The sequence below is a fragment of the Dipodomys ordii genome, unplaced genomic scaffold (assembly GCF_000151885.1).
Source record: "Dipodomys ordii isolate 6190 unplaced genomic scaffold, Dord_2.0 Scaffold130, whole genome shotgun sequence".
In the NCBI taxonomy this organism is placed as follows: domain Eukaryota; kingdom Metazoa; phylum Chordata; class Mammalia; order Rodentia; family Heteromyidae; genus Dipodomys; species Dipodomys ordii.
In genome coordinates this window covers 5,120,222-5,126,217 of record NW_012267346.1, presented here as the reverse complement: position 1 = coordinate 5,126,217, position 5,996 = coordinate 5,120,222, and the positions used below count along the sequence as shown (strand labels likewise).

General features: G+C 42.4%; 1 pseudogene; it reads left to right on the top strand.

Annotated features, from left to right (window-relative positions):
• Positions 1-2,810: 2,810 nt before the first annotated feature.
• On the top strand, positions 2,811-3,434 carry LOC105996374 (annotated as a pseudogene).
• The last annotated feature ends 2,562 nt before the right edge of the window (positions 3,435-5,996 follow it).

The window sequence follows — 5,996 nt, the reverse complement described above, 5'->3', positions numbered from 1 at the left end:
TCCTTTCAACTCCTCCCCTCCAAATTTGCATTCAGGTTGTCTAAAATGAGAAGTCAGCATGAGTACCTCTGAAAATCTGCTCAGAAGATTCTGATATTTGATTGTGCCAGCAAACTATTGTTCTCGAGCTTTCGATTGTGAAAGGACAGAATGAAAAGGCCAAAAAGAAAGCAAGAAAGTGTGGAAGAAAATGCAACCAACAAAGAGTTTAATCAAAATGACCAAACCAAACACAAAAAAAAGGAGCTACAAGAAATTTTGCACCATCACCAGTAAACTAAGGACCCTGAGGGACATTTCAATCGTGATAATGTAATGACTAAGCATATAAAATGGACTTGTCCATCATACCAGGCATACTTTTGCACCAGGGAGGGTGAGAGGGGTGTTTCTAGCTATCATGGATGGAGGACACAGGTCAGGGGTTAGGGGTCTTACCAACATCTTAGATGGAAGATCCCACATCTTCTGATTGGCTCTCCCCTCTTCACAGCAATCCAAGGTGGGACTTTAGAGTAGGGACCACCCCTTTCCTAATTCTACCTTGTTACCATAGCCCAGATTTCATAATCCTGAACTCCAATGCAGTAGGTCTTTACTTCAAGGTTTGGTGTTAGTATCCCAGAATTGGGAGCTAGCTGGGGAACAATGTCTTCTTTTAGCTACTCAGACCAAGTGACTTCTTTCTCTCAGCCCTCCCAGGGATCCCAAGTGGACACCTCCTTTCCAGTGTGCCCTGGAGCCTTTCTCCCCAGAGCCCATACACCCTTAGATCAGCAGATCCCTGGTTCTTCTTGAAGGGTGAATATCATGGTGTTCCAGGTTCAGTGGGGACCAGAACAGTCTTCTGAGATGGGAAGAGGAAGGAAGAAAGGAAGCAGAAGTGGGAACTTTTGTGGGTTGTAGCTTTACCTACAACTTGATTTCTCTCCACCGACTAGACTCTGCCATTGGAAAGTCTCTGAAGAAAATATACTTTGTACTGCAAGAATAAAAGTAGCCTCCAAAGAAACAAGGAGTGCTTAGAACATGTTTGAAACTAGGAGTGCATAGTTATTTCCCTTCCTATCAATGCCTCTGAGCTATTGCAGGACCTCTGAAGCAGGGCATGGGGGAAACTTTAACCATCCTACTCTTCCCTACCCTACACATACCTACTTGTGAAAATGTAGTGCATCCGTTCACTGTGGTTGCCACTATCTAAGCCAAGAAAATGGCATTTGTTCTCGGGGACCCCTGAGAGTCATATACAGAGCATCTCATTGGTAAGACTGGGGCCCCAGAGATGCATTTTCCATAAATGAAAGAAAGTACATTCCAAGTGACCTGGTGATGAAACAGGGTTTTGTTCAGAGGAAGCTTAAGCCTTGATTGCTCACTGGGTTGTTGATCCAGGTGAGAAGATTTCCAGGTTCTCTCCAGGTTGCTTGTTAGAGCAACCCCAGCAGAAATCTTAGCAAGATAGAGCAGGATTCTCTCAAGTCATCCACTGAGCCATCTGTCTGGAGATTGAGGTTAGAAAAAAAATATTATAATGTCTAGAAAGTGAACAAACCTGATGCTACTGGCCAAATAAAGCTTAGGGAATTATTGGTAGATTTAATTCATCCAGATAATCCCCTAGATGCTCACCACTGTAAGATATGGACAGGGCTGCATATTTATTAAGTGATGCTGAACTTAATGCTCTTTGTGAAAATGTGAATCACTCATTCACCTGCTCAAATGTTTGTATCAAATGGTCAGATTATTTGGGCTACCGTGGCAGACTCTGAGCTCCAAGAGTGGAAATATGATATTTAAGGAATATTCAAATCAAGAAGCTATTTAAAATCTAGGGTGATTTTTTTGTGGGGCATGAAAAGAAGTTGTAACTTGTCCATACTAATTGTAGCTTCCATTTACAATGAAAGGAAATGAGAGTAATAATTATAGATGATGACGATGGTTGTGATGACAAACATTCACTCAACGCTTCCTATGAAGCTGGCACTGTTATAAGTGTTTTCTGTGGAATAATTTAACCCTTACAGCAGCCCTGGGAAATAGGAACCACCTGCATTTTACAGATGAGGGCAGGGAGGGAGCATGGTTAAGTAATTTGGCTGTAGTTGCACAGTTAATAAGTGGTAGACCTTGAACTAAAACCAAAGTAGGTCTCTATCCGGGACTATTTTTTTGATCACAGGAAACTATCTTTCCAGAATTTCCTGGAGGTACACCCTCAGTCTCTGGAAGGAAGGCCACCACAGGCTACACACTAGGGGAGTACTGGCCAAGAAGCAGGTTCACATGCTCATGTTCAACCCTATGCCCTGAGTGTGTACTCAACAGGCCTTGCCCAGGGCCAAAGAGCTCAGATTTCTGTAGTCTAATACCATCTCTAATAAACAACAACAGAGCTTGGTGCCAATGGCTCACTCCTGTAATCCTAGCTAGTCAGGAGGCTGAGATCTGAGGATGGTGGTTCAAAGCCCTCCTGGGCAGGAAAATCTGTGAGACTCGTATCCCCAATTAACCTCAACTGTGTTGCTGTGGCTCAAAGTGGTAAAGTGCTAGCCTTGCCAAAAGAGCTCAGGGACAGTAGCCAGTTCAATCCCCACAACCGATCCAAACAACAGAAAGGTGTATCTATATAAACCCAGAGGGGCCTGCTAAGGGACTCAGATACCCTAAAACTATGGATTATCTATTTTTGCTCTGAGATATGCTTTAGATTGTTTTTCTGGAAAGATTATTACTATTCTAAAAGTTGAATTTGTATTTTAGAACAGACCCATGACCAATGGTAGCAGAGTCAATATAGAACTATGCTTCCTGGTGTTCTGGGGAATAAAACCTTTTGATTTGTTGGCTATGCTATTCAGTATGGCTATATAGCTCATTGTGTTTTTTAATACATTGGTAGTGTTTTAATGTCTTCTGGACCATCACTGGAGCTTACAATTCAAAATTCAGATATTGTCTTTACAGAAAATCTTAGTTTATATTTTTATGGTATCCAAAGAGATGGCACTGTGATTTCAAAAATCCAGAGTGATCCAAAAAGATGGGTCTAGAAGGCAACAAAATCCTTACCACTAGTCCATCAGATTTCTTTAAAAACCACAGTTCTGGATGGTAGGGGAAAAACAAAGGAGGCAACAATGCTTGATAAGAAATGCATTCATTACCTTGCTCATGTAACTGTAACCCCTCTGTACAGTATTTTCACAATAAAAACTTATTTAAAAATAAATACAAACCACAGTTCTATGCTAACAGGTTGTATTTGGCTAGAAGGAGACAATCTACAGAATTCTACAGGTTCCAGGTACTATGAACCTATTCCATATGGACTAAGAAGAGGACGAATCTTCTTTAAGATTTGGCCCCTGAGTGATTTGAGATTTCTACATCCCAGCCCAAAGGGCCACAGATTTTCTGATGACTAGCAAATATTTATTCTTTTGACTTGATTATTGTCTCCTGTTCAAGTGAATTTATACTGCAGCTAAGACTATCTTTTTAAATAACTTTTTAAACTATTTTTAATAAACTATCTGCAATTCAGAGGGAAAAAGGAAATCAACAACAACCAACAAATCCACAAAAGAAAATAGCACTATCTGTCGAGAAAGAATAAAGCATTGAATGTGCCATCCTTGTGCTGTGTGCTCAGGGTCCAAGTTCACACCAAGGACCTACCCCTGGGGGCAAGCTGAGCCCTGCCTGCAGAGGCCCTCAGGCTGACTGCACACATCTCCCACTTATGTGTGTGCACGCACATGCATGTGTGTGTGTGTGTGTGAGAGAGAGAGAGAGAGAGAGAGAGAAAGAGAGAGAGAGAGAGAGATCTTTCAAGAACCAGCCTGTCACTGAATACACCACGGGCTGGCTCCCCAAGAAGCAGTGACAAGCCTCCTGCCATTCTGCTTTCTCCAGTAATGGCATTTAGGATAATGCAGAGTACACACTTGTCTTCCCTCATGATTCCCTCCAGAGCCATTATCATCTGTCAAGCAGAACTTTCATTATGAACATTTTTCCTCCAAAGAGGCGCTAAACCACCGAAGTCGACTGACTCACAACTTTCTACATCAGAGGCACAGCCCCAGCATTTCTTCTTCTCATCTGCCCAACATCCCCTACCAAATTCCCAGCTTGCATCTGTGTTTCTCCCTCTTAGCTCTGTTGAATCCTCTGCTCCTGGCACCTAGTACAGTTATGGTTAGATTGGCATTGAGTCCCAGCTGTATTACTGCAGAACTCCCCTCCGAGCCTTGGTTTCTTCATCTGTAAAGTGGAGATTAGGGTAGAATCTATTGCATGGAATCAGTTGGAAGACTAAACTTTTAAAAGTATAGAAAACACATAGCCAATACCAGGCACAAAATAAAAGGTGGTTTTGATTGTACTCTGCAAGTAGCTGACTCACTCAATTTAGAGACTTACTTGCTACCTGTTTCTACATAGGGATTATATAATAAGGAACAGATATACCTTATTCTGGAAAGGCCTTTCTTTTATTGAAGTCCCACATGCCCTTCAAACCCTACTCAGGCTGGGCACCTGTAGCTCCCAGGAATCCTAGCTACTCAAGAGACTGAGGTCTGAGGATCATATCCAAAGCCAACTTGGGCAGGAATGTCTAGTAGACCTTTGTCTTCAATTAACCAGTAAAAAGGCAGAATGGAGTTGTGGCTCAAGTGGTAGAGTGCTAGCCTTGAGTAAAAAAGTTCAAGGACAGCACCCAGAACCCAAGTTCAAGCCTCGGGACACACACACACACACACACACACACACACACACACACACACTTCAATACTATCTTCTATATAAAATGCTTGCTAATCCTCCCAACTGCCAACACAATTGGTTTCTCTGCTCTCATGGAGGCCACTGAGTTCCTTATATGGCAGTGTCATCTCTCCTCCTCTTCTCACCACTCACATGGCCAGAAAAGTGGAGAAAACTCAGCTTCTTTGGGGAAGTCTTGTAAAGAAGGAAGTTGCCATTTGGGGGAAATCCTTGTCACTCAAGCATTTTCAGGGATCTTTCAGCACCAGTTAATTTCCCAGAATTGTGGGATCGTAGTGCTGGAAGATTCTACAGATGACATACTACCCACACATTTCCAGATGAAGGTTTGGAGACCCGGGGGGCTGACAAAGCAGAACTGTGTGTAGAATCACACTGCTATAACTACTTGCTCAGAGTCTGGTCCATCCTGCTAGGTTCCTGAGGACCAAGATAAAGCCTGACAAGAGGTAGATTGAGGCACAATCATCAGAGCATTCGAGAGTCTTTCAAAAAGGGCTGATGAGAGGCTAGGACAGCCAGGGGCCACATGAGGACACCAGTCTGAGGGTAAGTTGGGAATCAGAATCAGGCAAGAGTCCAAAATGAGTTTCTAGAGTCAAAGTCCTGGAGAGAAAATGGACCATATTGTTTCATCCAGATTGGCAAACCTCAATCTATAGGCCTAACCAAGCCCCAAGTGGCCAGGCACAGGAAGACAATGGCTGGGAGTCTATTATCATGCTTTGATTCAGGATGTGGGATTTTATATTTCCTAATGGCTACTTGAGTTCCTGCTCTTGGAAGACATTCTAAAGTCTAAAATTACCACCATGAGCTCCTCCCCTCCCTTCCCCTTCTAGCCCTTAGCTCTGCTATAACTTTGTTTTCAGGATCAATGTGCTTATCAATACTTAAAAATTATGTTAGTCATTCATGCATGCATTCATTTGTTTTCTTGTTTACTGCCTATTAACTCCTAGGTTCAGGACTTCAACTTAGAATTCCTAGGTGCTCAGTAAATATTGACTGCATGAATGAATAAAAGTCATGGTTATAACATGGGATACTAATAGATATTTGTTCTTGTTCTACTTTAAGGAGATTAAGCTGGAAGTTCCAACCCCTCTCACCCCGCCACACACACACTTCTTAAGTTTGATACTTAGTGCAATAATTATGGTCCTTCCTGCTTTCCCATTATGAGCATTAGCTGT